Genomic DNA, 15,607 nt, shown 5'->3' with positions numbered 1-15,607 from the left:
AAAAAAAAAAAAAAAAAAAAAAAAAAAAAAAAAAAAAAAAAATTTAAATATTTTGGTTCTTCCAAAGATACTGTCATCAAAATAAGACAATAAGTCATAGATGGGAGAAAATATTAGTAAATCAAGTATCTGATTAAGACACTTAATTAAAAAATAGTCAAAAATTTTGAACAGACATTTCATCAAAGATGACCTATAAGTGTAAAATAAGCACATGAAAATATTTTCACCACCATCAGTCATTAAAGCAATGCAAATTCAACCCAAAAATCACAATGAGATGCCCACTATATTAGAATAGTCACAAATTTAAAACACTGAGTATGGCTCAAGCAGAACTGAACCATTTGAACACAGTATAGTCACTTTGGAAAAGCTTATGAGTTTCTAATAAAATTAAATATAACTTACTATGCAGCCTAGTAATCCCTCTGTTAGGTATTTACCCAAGAGAAGTCAAAACATAAATCCACAAAACCCTAAAACTTAAATGTTAACAACTTTACTATCAAAAGTCCCAAACTGGAAGAAAATCCAAATGTCCAGCAACTAGTGAATGGACAAATTGCGGCATAGTCACACAAATGGAATACTATTCTGTGGTAAAAAAGAAACAGACTTCTATAAAATGACATGAACTGTTAGAGCATTATGCTAAACTGAAGGAAGCCAGATGTGAAAGACTATAAACTATATGATTTCATTTACATGAAATTCTAGAAATGGCAAAAAACTAATTGCAGAAAGCGATTAGTGGTTACCGGGGCAAGGAAGTAGAAAGAGGTGACTGAGAGCAAAGAAGCTGGAAGGTAGGCTTTGGGGTAACAGAAATGTTCAACATATGATTGCATAGTATATACCTGTCAAAACTCATCAAATTACATACTTTAAATTGTTGAATTTTTTAATATATAAATTACATCTTAAAGTTGATTTAAAGAGCAAAACAAAAAGTAGATGCATGATTTATAAATTTTAATATGAAGTATAACTTTATTCTAATAAACCTGAAAAATCTAGATAAAATGAGTAATTTGTTAACAAAATACAAATGAACAAAACTGGCCCTAGAAAGAAAACATGAATAGACTAACAACCATAAAAGAAACTAAAATATTATTTACCTGCCTAAGATCTATCCTCCCCTTCCTTGATGACTGAACCTTTATTTAGGAACAAGGTAGCCCTGTGATTCGAAGGAAGCTTTCCTTGGCAGATCCAAGGAAGTAGTTTCTATCTACTATTGGCCAAAGCAAGTCCAATAAGGTAGTTACTAGCTGCATATGGCTACTTAATTTTAAATACAGTTATGCATTGCATAGCAGCATTTTGGTTGATAAGGGACCAAATATTACAGTGGTTCCACAAGGGAGCTGAAAAATTCCTATGGACTAGTGACATCACAGCCATTGTAACATCATAGTTCATTACTTTATTTTTTAGTAAATTTAGCCATAGCCTAATTGTGTAGTGTTTACAAAGTCTACAAAAGTGTACAGTAATGTCCTAGGCCTCCACACTCACTGACTCACTGAGAGCAACTTTCAGTGTTATAAGCAGCATTCATGATAAGTCTTCTATACCATACCTTTACTGTACCTTTTCTATATTTAGATATGTTTAAATATACAAATACTACTGTGTGACAACTGCCTACAGTATCTAGTACAGTAATAAACTGTACAGGTTTGTAGCTTAGGAGCAATAGGCTGTACCATAGAGTCTAGGTGTGTAGTAGGCTGGCAGTACCATCTAGGTTTGTGTAAGTATACTCTAAGATGTTCATACAACAAACTTGCCTCATAACATATCCTTATCATTAAGTGATGTGTGACTATAAATAAAATTAAATGTTATTATAAACTCAGCTCTTCGGTCTCACTTGCCCCACTTCAAGTGCTCAACAGCCTTATGTGACTGGTGGCTACTGCACTGGACAGTACAAATATAGAACATTCACATAATTGCAAAAAGTCTATATGTCAAACAGTGCTTAAGTCCATCATGAGAATTCTATTCCCTTAGCCAGTACTTCACTTATGAATGTGCAGGTGATGGATTAAAATCGATCCTTGTATATGGTTACCTACTTTTAAAGTGTGTTATCCTATCTTATCTTGGAGGAATATTATAGAAAGTTCTTAATTTCCTAAGTGTTTATGTTTGTCCAGCTCTCCTCAAAGCACAAGCTGGAATACTGAAAGTGGGTTACTCTGATAGAACTTTAAAAAGTTCGGCTATACCAGCTTATCAGTTAACTATTGCCACCCAACATGCTGTATAACACACTACTCCAGAGCTCAATGCCTTGATACAGCAATCATAATCAATTATTCTCACACATCTGCACATTAGCTGAAAGGGGCTGATCTAGGCTAGGTTTCTGGAAGAGCAGTTTGGCTCTGCTTAATGTAGTTCTTATCCCCACTACTTGGATCAGCAAAGTAACCTAGGAATGTTCTTTATGGCAATGGTTGAGGTGTATTAGTGCAAATCCAGTCACACAAGTAGTTTCGAAGTGCTTAAAAACCACAAAGGTGCCACAGTGACCAAAACAAGTCAAATCCATGGACCCAATGTCAAGTAGTGGAGAATTATACTACACTTCTTTACTGGGTGAAACTGCAGATGGCAAAGAACATGGATATGGGGGGTGGAGGCATAAAGGGGGTGGAGGGAGGGAAATAAGCCAGTTACACAACGTTCCACACTAACCATAATAATATCATAATAATATTAATTATTGTGGAATAATAATAATATTAGTTACTGTGGAATCATGAACTCTGAAAACCCAAAAAACAACTGTCTAGCAGTCTCACATTTGCAAAGCAATGTGGCTTACAGATGAGAATGCAACACTTTAAAGTCTTAAATTCATTCTAATTCCAGCTTTGGCATTTGCTAACTGTGTGGCACTGGAATAGTTATCCAGTCTTCTGTGCCAGTTTTCTCATCTTTAAAATGGGGATGATAGCAGGATTGTGGTTAGAAGTAATTTAAATACAATTGTGCAGTACCAGAAATTTGGCCTGTATTCAGATGGTAGTTGCTAAATATCATCATCCTGAGGATACTCTAAACCAGCAGTTCCCAACCTTTTTGGGACCATAAACGGGTTTCATGGAAGATAATTTTTCGATGGACTGGAGGAGAAAAGTAGGAGGTGGAGGGGGTGGTTTAGGGATGAAATCGTCTTAGATCATCAGGCAATAGATTTTAATAAGAAGCAGGCAACCTAGATCCTGCGTATATGCAGTTCACAGGAGGGTTCATGCTCTTATGATAATCTACTGACTGTTGATCTGGCAGGAGGCAGAGCTCAGGTGATAATCGCTTGCCCACAGCTCACCTCCTGTAGTGCATCCTGGTTCTAACAGGCCATGGACTGGCACCAGTCGCCCAGGGTTTGGGGACTCTTGCTCCAAACTACATTTTACAATAACCAAACTTTAATGTGGCAAAATGGGGGACCACAGATCAGTGCTTCTCAAATTTGACTGCATATTAGAATCACCAGGGGAACTTAAAAAAAATCCTGATGCCTAGTCGACTAAATCAGAATGTCTTGGGGAAGGACACAGGCACTACCCCTTTACTTTTCATAATCCCTAAAAAATTCCAGTGTGCAGCCAAATTTGAAAAACCTTGTTATGGATAACCAGCTGCCTACTAAAATCCACTTCTTTCCTTTCAAAGTATAGAGTAGTTGAGAAATGGCTGCCCAGCTTAGTATGGTTCCGTGACCAGTCCTAGCCAATGGAATGTGAGAATATGTGCCATGTTTCTTAGAATAATTTTTGTAATGGACATATTACCAAAACAGAAAACATTACTTCAACTATTTGTTCTGTTTTCTGGTAAAATCCATCTAGTATCTTTTAAATTATGTACACCATTATAATTTGCACATTCCTTCAGATGTTTTCTTTCAACCTGATTCTTCCAATACTAGTGCCTCAAGGTACTTATCAATGATACTGATAAATTGCAGACAAGTAAATACCAGAATTTCTAGCAATGTTCTCCCTTTGTCCAGTTCTTAACTGAGTAAACATTCATAATCAAAAAATCAACAAACAAACAAAAAGCTCCTGGTTTTGGTTGACTCAAGAAAATCTCTATTCCAAGTTAACTTCTTGAACGAAAGAAAATAGTATTTGGTCAAAAATACTTAGGACTAAAATGCTATTTGGCCACTAGTAAGTCAAGTACTGGTGAAACTCTGTACTAGAAGAAATTCCCATATTCGTCTAGCTTTCTTCATACCTGAGCAATCACAACTACTTCTTCCTCCTTAATTAGCAGTGTTTGGGTAGAACATGATTACGTGAAGTTTTATACATGGACCACACTTTTATTGTCCTGTATTTAAATATAAAAGCCTTTTGCTTGAACTGCTTTTATGCCTGTCTCCATCCCAGTCTTCCCTGGAAAGCCTTCCATGACTAGAGAAGCTGAGTTAAGGGCCTCTCTCTCCTCCATCGAACTGTTATAGCGCTCACTTTGAAAGATGGGCAAGAGTAGTTTCACATTTAGTGTTGTACTCCTAATGTTGTACTCCCAATGACCTTCTTAGCAGGTCAGTGCTAGGAAGTAAAGACATACTAAAAGGGTGAAACAAAGATCTCTAACTCCATGGATATATTCCTTCCTTTTGAGGACCTATTGGTACTTTACTCACATTTCTTTTTGGAGAATTCTCTCTTATCCACATTCTAGAAGACTATAGGTAATATGAAACTATACTTTCATATTTCAGAGAAAAATGAAATCTAATGAAATACTAGAATGAGGCAGGGAAACCTGACAGAACTGTAACTTTTAACAGAAAACAAGGAGGGAATCCTAGAAAAATAAATGTAAAACGTTAAATTACTAAGACAATCCAACAAATGAATAACAAACTTTAAATTCACATATTTCCCTCCAAAATATTACTTCGTCTTTAAAAGATACATACAAACCCTGAATTACAACAAATCCATGGTAGACCTCGGTTCAGGCTATCAAGGGCAAAAGGGATTATACACTTGCCATATTCCTGTCCAAAGGGTTGTTTTATGGAAGCGAAGCCCACTCCTTACTAAGTACTAGGAAGCTCTTAATGACCCAGGATGAACACAATCTTTTCCTTTTCTGCAGAAATTCCAGCAAGGTGAGAGTATTTTCATCTACTGAATGCTAAAATATGTTAGTTACATAAACTTGAAAAACGCCCTTATAAGAAGCTTTTCATCAGCAAATTTTTTCCTCTAAATCTTACTAGCCTAAACTCTTAATAATAAAAGCTTTGTTTTAATAATTCTACAAGTCCAGCTCCTTTCTGGTGTATGAAGAGGATATATAGGAGCATCTCTCAAAAGTAAATTACTTTATTCTCAACTACCAGCTTACTGGTTAACTGGTCCTTCAAAGCTCCAGAAAGTGCAGGTTAATGAGCACAGACATAATTATTACAACACTGCTCAGGACCTCCGTCTCTAGCATGTTTACTAATCACAAACCAATAGTTTTTTGGGTGATAATACAGATATTATGGATCGTTTCTATTCAAGAGAGTTTCATCATTCCTACTAATGTCTACTGGAATAATTTAAAATAACAGTAATGACTTTAATAGCATCTTATTTTGTTCAGATAAAGCCCCAAGTTCCTTAAGTAAAAGTTGGAAGGCATCCCACATCTCTGACTTCTATCTCGTGCTAATGTCAAACTACTTGGGAAAAGGATACAAGCTTCCTGGTCATTATTTAATAATACTGTATTTATTATACAGTGACCATCAATCATCAGTAACACCCTACTTTCGTTCCTAAACCTAGCAACTGCCAGTCACACTGTACAATGTGCAAGGGAGGTTCTGAATTTGAAAGATTCGAATGTAATTAATCTGGCTCCAAAGGTAACGGAGAACTCCGAGTCGCACCGAGAAGCCTCGGTCTCCCCATTTACTAACACAACGCCGTGCATAAAGAGGGGAGGCGGCGGTCCAGTTCCAGCCTGGCGGGCGGGGAGCGGGGGGCAGATCTGCTGCGCACAGTATACCCATTCAGTTATCTTCCTAAAGACCCACAAGCGGCTCCCGGAGACTGAGCGGGGCTCTCAGCGCCGGATCCCTCCCAGGAGGCCCAGCAAACAAGCGACCGCGAGGCCGGAAAGAGCGACGACGGACCCCGGATCCTAAAGTGTGGGCGCTCGAGACACACCTCAGGCCACGATACAGGGGGAGAAGCACAGCATCCTTTCCCACTGCCCCACTTTATCCCGGGAGAGCCGTGGTGGTCCGGTGCTCGCTCGTCCGGGATCGAGAAGGGGTGGGGAAGACTCGCGCTGCGACTCCCTCGCAGTCCTTGAGCTTCCCGGGCTCCAGGACAACCAGAGTCCTCTCTCCCTGGTCCGGAAGGCCAGAGACTGCCTCCCTCCCGACCTCTGACCCCTGACCCTCCATCACCCAAGCGCCTACCCTAGCGGGTTCTTCGAGCCTCTTGAGTCTCTTTGCACCAGGCCTGCGCTCCTCTACAGACTCCACAGATCACAGGCACGCATTTGCCACCCACAGAAGATACGCTTGAGGTCGGCAGAAGAGCTTTCTGTGGGATCGTGTAGGGATTCCCGGGGAGACCCAGAAACCACAGCGCCTGGCTGCCGGGCGCGCGCAGTAGCGTGGGGTCAAGGCGAATGCGCGCGTCGGGGAGCCCGCCCCTTTCTCCTGCTCTGGCTTCATGAGTCTCTTCTGCGCAAGTCCACACTGTTAAAAACCTGCTAAGAATACAGCGGAGTCTCGCGATAGCTCTGCCTCACGCCATTAGAAAATACAGCATTGGCTGGATGCCCGAAGTAGGGGGCGGGGCTTCCGGCTGGGGGGGCGGGGCTCCCCTGAAGCGAAGGCTGTGTGTGCTTTGTAGCTTTAATAAAAAGGCAGGGCAGCGGCGTGGTGACTCACGCTTGTAATCCCAGCACTTTGGGGGCCGAGGCGGGCGGATAGCCTGAGGTCAGGAGTTCCAGACCAGCCTGGCCAAGAGAGTGAAACCCCGTCTCTAGTAAAAATACAGAAGTTAGCCGGTGGTGCGCGTCTGTAGTCCCAGCTATTCGGGAGGCTGAGGCAGAGGTTGCAGTAAGCCGAAATCGCGCCTCTACACTCCAGCCTGGGCGATTTTTTTAAAAAAAAGGAAGAATAGAATTCTGCAAAAGCATCTACTTTACTGCTAGAAAGCAGCCACTAAGTAGGTACGAATAAAGCTGCTCTCACCTAAAAATAGACTTTAAAGGAAAATGTGAATAAATATTCTAAGATGAGAGAAACTTAAATATATTTGTTGCGTTGGAGCTGGCCTTCCGCTATTGGTCTTTTTTCCTCACCTCTTTTTCACAGAAGTGAGCTTAACATTGGAATAACTCAGAGGCTTCAGGGTCAGGAGCCTGTGAAATAACCCTGAAGAAACATTGGGCACTCAGATAGTGCCTAATAGCAGCATTTCTGTTGTGGAGGCCTTCACCAGGAAGAAGATTAAGTCTCAGGCTAAAGTGTTAGCATTTTTTAGCAATAAAATATTTAAAGTTAAGGTATATATATATTTTTAAGATATAATGCTGTTGCACACTTAATACACTATAGTGTAGTGTCAGTGTGAGTTTTATATACACTGGGAAACCAAAAAATATCCTGTGACTTGCTTTATTGCAATATTTGCTTTATTGTGGTAGTCTGGAACAAAACCTGTGATATCTCCAAGGTATGCCTATAGATGGAAATCAGTTACTTTACTACAGGATTTATGACGCAAGCTAAGAAAAGTAGTGCTAATGCTGGAACATTGGTGTGTAGGGTCCTCCTTCCTTGGCAAACTGATCATTTTATCAAATACAGGATGATGTAATGCTGCTTCTGGAAGTGTAAGTTTCAACCTGTTTATAATCATATATTGTGCTGCATAAGGTTATCTTTGATAGTTTTATGTCACCTCTCATCATTGGAGAAGAGAATTGGGTTCAAAGTTTGGCCGAGTCTATCCAACTAATGCTAGACAGAAATTTTTAAAAATAAGCACAGCAGGCCAGGCACAGTGACTGACGCCTGTAATCCCAGCATCCTGGGAGGCCAAGGTGGGCTGATTGCCTGAGTTTAGGAGTTTGTGACCAACCAGCCTGGGCGACATGGTGAAACCCCGCCTCTACTAAAAAAATTCAAAAAAATTAGCCAAGCCTGGCAGCATGCACCTGTAGTCCCAGCTACTTGGGAGGCTGAGGCAAGAGAATTTCTTGAACCTGGGAGGCAGAGGTTGCAGTGAGCCAAGACTGCACCACTGCACTCCAGCCTGGGCAACAGAGCAAGACTCAGCCAAAAACAAAACAAAACAAACAAATAAACAAAAAAACACAGCATCATTTCAGCTTTGTTCACCTTGATTGGAGTAATTTCTATACATAATCATGGTAATATCCATGCAAGAGATTAAACTTCAGATCCAGTTGTCTGTTGTACAGAGATGCAACTTCCAACCGTAGAGATGGAATTCTGTACACTACCATTCAGTGATTATAATGAAACAAAATTCTTTTAAATTTTCCAATGTTCAATTTTGTATTTACCAAACGCTCTGCATATTCTTTGAAAAATTTCTCTATGGAATAATACTTTCAATATTAGAATCATCAGAGCTAATTTCAGAAAACATGTTTCATGATTGCACCTTGGCCCTCTGGCAGCTCCCAGCTGTGAGACACCTGTTCACCCCTGAGTACACTGAGTTCATCCACCTATTAGGTGCTAGTGATCTAATGACATTCTGCAAATCAGAATGGACTGATTGGACACTGTGCATCTTGCCAGTGAGCAATTCAGTGTTCGTGCAACTCAGTTCATCGGCTCCTTCTTGAAACTATGATATGAGAGCAGTCAGACCACTGTCTTCCTTATATGATCTCACTAACTTTAGCTATAGATTCATTTTCTTTTGGGGATGGTGGCTTTATTCTAGCCATACCCCTTAACTGGGGCATCTATTTTACAAAATGAATATTTTAAGTTGTTCTCAAGGAGGAGGACTAGTTGAGAGGGAGTAGAGGAGTTAATGCAAATTTAACTCCCTTTGGGGACAGAAACAGGATAAATGATGATTTATCAGTGAAGAATTTTATATTTTGCTAAAGCCCTTTTGTGTTTATTTTTCCATTTGACTCCTAGACTAGTAAGAGGCTTTTTAAATTTCCATATTACGGGAGAGCAATCTGAGACTCAGAAGTTTGGTAATTTGCCACAATTTAGCTGTAAGAGAACAAGAATACCTAACACTCTTGATTCTTCTATCTAGGCTATTGCCTCTTATTACTAAATTGTGTTGTCTGTCAAATAAAAATAAACAGCTTGGTCATCAACCTTACTAAGTAACCATGGGCAAACTGAAGTCAAGAGGTGTGTCATTACTTATTGACACAAGGCTTGTATACAGTATCAACAATAACGATCATTCAGTATCAACACTGTGTTCTCCTCAATAGATCATTAAGAAAATACCTAGAGAAATGTATTCCATATTCTACTTAACTTTGCCTGCTCCTTGGAAGCAAAGTAGGTGGCCACCCAGTATGATTGGAGATTCCCAAAGATGACTCCTTGTTGCCAGTTCCTACTACCAACTTGTCTTGGGACTGCTTTCCCTTCTCCTGACAAAATGAAAATATTAGGATCAAAATCACTATTCTGGAATGAATTACAATGTCCAAAACCACTGTTAAAATGTGTGTAGTAGTCGGAAAAAAAAGAATGGAAAGAAGAAACATGGTCTTGGAAAATTGGTGTTACTAGGGGTGATCAGCTATGCTGAGGGGAGTGATATCAAATCAGCTAAACAAAAAGTGTTACCAAGGGTTGGACATGCTTTCCAGGAGAATGAGCAGGACAGAATATTGGGGACAGGATGTGCGTGAACTGAACACAAATCTTCATTTTTGGAACTTTACAGGTTTTTCCTAGGCTAGACCTGGATAGATTTAATTTTTAATTTTCAATTTCATTTTTCCTTGATGATTTACAAGTTGGATTGGTTTCAAAGTCCAAAGTTTGTTCCGTCTCCCCTGCTGCAAGCTCAACTTGCAAACCAAAAACTCAAGCAGTGTTCCTTCTGCCTCCCATAACTTGTAAAGCAGAATTTGTAGTCTGTACACAAAATGCTGCATTGAACATGAACCTATGACTATATCTGTTTTAGGTGTGAATAAAGCAACGATTTAAATTAGGTAAAAGCAAGAAGGTTGAAGGTGAATCTGCTGGTAAGGAAAGATGGGAGAGTGTATTCAGTGTTTATCAATGAAGATAATATAATCTGTATCACAGGCCCTCTTTCCCACCATCCCAATTCCTCCTCACCGTCCATACCCAACTTTTACTTTTTCCCCTAAGGCATGTTTTTTTTTTTTTCAATTAATATGGTCTTAGGCATTAAGGAATAGGAATATTGTAGATGACCGATAATGCTTATGACTGAGTAATATTTATTATGCAGTTTAAAAATCTACAAGTAAAATATTCTTTGAGTATTTCAAGGGTCTGCCATTTTGAAGTACAAAAATAGTGGATAGCACTTTCAAAATGAATCTAAGACCTCAAGAAACCTTATTCATAATAGTGTTAACATAAAATGATGCTTGCCAGGAAATGAAGAGCCTTTCCAAAGCTTCCATCTACTAGCAAGGCAGCACCACGCTCAGACTTCAGCATTTGTGTGTTGTTTAGGTCACCTTGGGACAATGACAAAATTAGATCTGTATTCCATTTCCTTTAAGCTCTGTTGAATTTCTGAACTCCTCATTATGCCTTTAAATAAACTCTTAAATACCACACAGTAGTAGTATATAATGACTAATTATGTTTGTTTGTTTGTTTGTTTTTTGGGACAGAGTCTCACTCAGTCTCCCAGGCTGGAGAGCAGTGGCTCAATCTTGGCTCACTGCAATCTCTCTCCCCACCCCACTCCCCGGTTCAAGTGATTCTCCTGCCTCAGCCTCCTGAATAGCTAGTTGGGCTTACAGGCATGTGCTACCACACCCAGCTAATTTTTATATTTTTTAGCAGAGATGGGTTTTCACCATGTTGGTCAAGCTGGTCTCAAACTCCCAACCTCCAGTGATCTGCCTGCCTCAGCCTCCTAGAGCCCAAAGTGTTGGGTTTGCAGGCGTGAGCCTGCGCATCCTGCCTAATTCCATTCTTATGCCGTAGCACCCCCATGTTGACTATGAGCTCCTGGGAGTTCATTTTTTTTTAATTAACCATACCATCCAACCATCTGAGGTAACTTCAGTGAAACCAATACAGAGACAGAGACCTGCAATACAGGTTGAATATTTCCTAGCCAAGGGCATATTTCTCAAATTTCTCATTCATTTCCCAAAGAATGAATCAGACTTTGCAGACATGTTAAAATCTTTGACCCAACACTTACTAGCTGCATGTCTTTGGGCAACTCCTTTCTCTTTTTGAGTCACAATTTTAAAAGTATAATGGGAATATAAACACCTACTTTAAGCGTGTTATGTACATATAAACATTTGCTCATAACATCAGGTGGAAAATTTTTTTGCAATTTTCAGAGCTGAAGCTCAGGAAAACAAAAAAAAAATGTCTCATGGTCAGTGTTTTTCAACTTCAATGTTACTGACATTTCGGTTCAGATAATTTTTTATGATAGGATCTTCTGTGCATTATAGGATATTTAGGAGCATACCTAGTCTCTACCCATAAAATGCCAATAGCAACCCCCCACCACAGATGTGACCATCAAAAAATGTCCCCAAACATTGCCAAGCATCCTCTGGTGTATAAAATAGCCTCTGGTTGAGAATCACTGAGCTAGATACTTGTAACTTTGAATCCTCAGTACCTACCAGATTACCTTGCAGAAAGTAGGTGTTTAATAAATGTTTGTGTTAATGTAAGTGTTACCAACTGGGTTTTGCTGGCAGATAAACACCATTTTCTGACCTAGCTTTTACCTATCTGCCCTTCTTTATCCCTCATTATGTTCTTGAATTCGTACTAAAATCATACTGGGTTACTCGAAACTCCTCTAACAGTATCTCCTCTCCAGGTATGTATACATGCTTCTATTTTTGTCTATAATAATCCCATCCATTATCAGGCATGGTGGCTCATGCCTATAATCCCAGCACTTTGGGAGGCTGAGGCGGATCACGAGGTCAGGAGATTGAGACCATCCTGGCTAACATGGTGAAACCCCGTCTCTACAAAAAAATTAGCAGTGCTGTGGTACATGCCTGTAGACCCAACTACTCTGGAGACTGAGGCAGGAGAATCACTTGAACTTTGGAGGTGGAGGTTTCAGTGAGCTGAGATTGTGCCACTGCACTCTAGCCTGGGTGACCGAGTGAGACTCTGTCTCAAATAAATAAAATAAAGTAAAATAAAACCATCTCCTTTTTTGTTTTCCTGGAGTACACTGTGGAGGTGCATCTCATGACATTTTAGGCACTTTACTATAATTGGCTATTTACTCGTTTGTCTCACTTTTAGTAGATTGTAGGCTCCTTGAGGGCAAGTGATATGTCCTATTTATCACTGAACCCTCATTAACAGAGAGCCAACTCAGTCAATAAATTTAAGCTCTTCTTTTTCTTCAGTTCCAGGTTAGCATCAGAGGACATATTGTGAACATGATATGTTCACCTTGATTTTCTGGATTCTGGAGGTTAATGTCAAAGATAGTAAAAATGATTCTGATTATATTGAGTGACCTTATATCCAATGTGTGAGAGAACTGCCTGTTGGAGGGCTAACCTGTTTGCATCTGTCAAAATTATACTGTCAGCCTAGCTGACTGCTCTGCGGAAGGAAATTTTTATCTTAAAATAAAATAATGTGGGCATCTCTAAGATAGTACTGTTCAATAAAAATGTAACGTGAGGTGCATATATATTTTAAATTTTCTAGTAGCCAGATTTAAAAAGTAAAAAGGAACCGGTGAAATTAGTTTTATTAATAATTTAAATAATAAATTTTATTTAACCCATTATACTCAAAGTATCATAATTTTTATAATTCCATTTTTATTGCAACATGTAATCAAAATAAAAGTTCTTAATGTGATATTTTATATTCTTGGTTTTTGTACTTGATCTTTGAAATATGATTTATATTTTATTCCTATAGCACATCTCAATTTGGACTATCCATTTTAAGCACTTAAAAGCCACATATGGCCAGTAGCTACCATCTTGGACAGTGTAGCTTTAGAAGCTTAAGTAGAACATGTTAACTTAGAACAGGACTGCAAACATTTCCAGGGTTTTCCTTAAGAATCCTTGATGCTGAACTGAGGTGTTGGCCCCATAATGAAGGAGAAAACTAATGAATATGAGGTCACAGGGCTGAATAATAAGAAGAGTGAGGAAATATATAGTAATGGCATCACAGATCTGATATTTCTTAAGAGGCGAATCCAATCAGAGAAAGTTCTCTCAATCATGTTTGACTAAGGGCCAGATGGCCTGATGTAGCTCTTTCTAGACTGTATGAGATGCCAAAAGGTTGGCCGGGCGCGGTGGCTCAAGCCTGTAATCCCAGCACTTTGGGAGGCCGAGGCGGGTGGATCACGAGGTCAAGAGATCGAGACCATCCTGGTCAACGTGGTGAAACCCCGTCTCTACTAAAACTACAAAAAAATTAGCTGGGCATGGTGGCGCGTGTCTGTAATCCCAGCTACTCAGGAGGTTGAGGCAGGAGAATTGCCTGAACTCAGGAGGCAGAGGTTGCGGTGAGCCGAGATCGTGCCATTGCACTCCAGCCTGGGTAACAAGAGCGAAACTCCGTCTCAAAAAAAAAAAAAAAAAAAAAAAAAAAGAGATGCCAAAAAGGGTCCCAGGGAAAAGGGCTAAGTGGCTAAATGTGTCTGACTAATAATAGGTTAAATAGGTGAGGTGTATCAGGTGTTTTTTCCTATTTGATTTGTGATAATTTAAAAAATACATGTGTATTTAAAATTACACAAGTAGTTCATGAATGTATTCGCTTAAAAAATTAAAATATTATGAAATCTCTCCTAGATGCCTAATCCCATTTTCTACCCAAAATGTGTATCATCCCAAATTTTGTTGCTGTATTGGAAAAGATCTTTCCAGATCTTTTCCTATATATTTACAAACACACATATGCACTTAGAATTACTTACAATGAGAGCTGGCTGTCCAAAGGGAGCTGGAGTTTTAGAGGGATTTAGCTGTGATCAGAAATGAGGTGTCAAGCAGGGAGGGAACAGGTGAGAAATGATCTGACCTGTCTTCCTGTCTTCTGCTGGTATCTCCTGATGGCTGAATATAATGGAAAGCCAGCTGTGATGCAGCTCAGGTGATGAGTTTATAGGAATCAGTCTCTCAGGGAACCGTTTAGGGCAGAGAAAGGCAGAAAACGTCTCTTGAGATGGAGAAGAAATGGAGACTAACCAACTATCAATATTATTATAGCCTTTTTTTTTTTTAGATGAAGTTTTGCTCTGTCACCAAAATTGGAGTACAGTGGTGTGATGTCAGCTCACTGCAACCTCTGCTTCCTGGGTTGAAGTGATTCTCCTGCATCAGCCTCATGAGTAGCTGGTATTACAGGCACAAGCAAGCCACCATGCATGGCTAATTTTTGTATTCTTAGTAGACATGGGGTTTCACCATGTTGACCGGGCTGGTCTTGAACTCCTGACCTCAAGCAGTCCACCCTCCTTGGCCTCCCAAAGTGTTGGGATTACAGGCATGAGCCACTGCTCCCAACCTAGACAACTGTCATTGTTGCCTTTCAAAGTTGCTATACCAGTTATTCTCCAGCCATCAGTGTGTGAGAATACCTGTGTCCCCATAGAGTTGCCAATACTTGAAATCAAAGATTCTAGAGCTTTTCTAAGCTATTTGTCCTCAGAACTCTTTTTTTTTTCTAAAATACTAGTAACATCTTGTTGACAAAATATATATTGGGAACCATCCATCTACTAGATAGAATAGTCTTTGGGACCGTCGACTTAATAGCTGTGTGGCTTTGGTCAAGTTCCTTAGCTTCTCTGAACTTCAGTTTCCAGAAATTAATAATATCTACTTTGCAGAGTTCTTGACAAGATTAAATGTGCTTAGGACAGTATCTGGCCCATAGTAGAGAGAGAAAGTGGTACCTAAAAATAGGGACTGAAGAGGCCATGTTTTTACTAGGTTTCTAAGGAGAAATCTCTTTTTTGATTCTTTTTTTTAAATTGCATTTTAGGTTTTGGGGTACATGTGAAGAACATGCAAGATTGTTGCATAGGTACACAGATGGCAGTGTGATTTGCTGCCTTCCTCCCCATCACCTGTATCTGGCATTTCTCCCCATGCTATCTCTCCCCAACTCCCCACCCCCTCTTTTTTGATTCTTAAACTTTTCTACCAAAATTTCCCTATGGTCAGAGAAAGGTCTGCTCTGCCATAGGAGCCTGAAGATGTGGCCTGTGAAGCCATCTAACACACTTGTGAAATGGGTTTTACCTTTTAAAAATCACATAAGTAGGCCGGGCACAGCGGCCCATGACTGTAAACCTAGCACTTTGGGAGGCTGAGGCAGGCAGATTGCTTGATCCCA

At 39.7% G+C, this 15,607-nt stretch overlaps 1 protein-coding gene across 7 annotated transcripts in view; it reads right to left on the bottom strand.

Annotated features, from left to right (window-relative positions):
• SHPRH (SNF2 histone linker PHD RING helicase) overlaps window positions 1-6,692 on the bottom strand; it is an 85,847-nt gene extending 79,155 nt beyond the window's left edge. For 4 of the 7 annotated variants that reach the window (XM_032274527.1, XM_032274531.1, XM_032274528.1 and 1 more), the window contains exon 1: window positions 6,467-6,691. The gene's annotated coding sequence lies outside the window, so the exon portion shown is untranslated. Of the gene's footprint in view, window positions 1-6,209; window positions 6,434-6,466 lie in introns of those variants that run through there. The other 3 variants (XM_032274529.1, XM_032274530.1, XR_004267732.1) reach the window with 2 other exon arrangements.
• Window positions 6,693-15,607: the final 8,915 nt, after the last annotated feature.

This window comes from Sapajus apella, unplaced genomic scaffold (assembly GCF_009761245.1).
Source record: "Sapajus apella isolate SASKATOON/1434 unplaced genomic scaffold, GSC_monkey_1.0 scaffold6, whole genome shotgun sequence".
NCBI lineage: Eukaryota > Metazoa > Chordata > Mammalia > Primates > Cebidae > Sapajus > Sapajus apella.
This window is presented reverse-complemented; position numbering and strand designations above follow the sequence as displayed.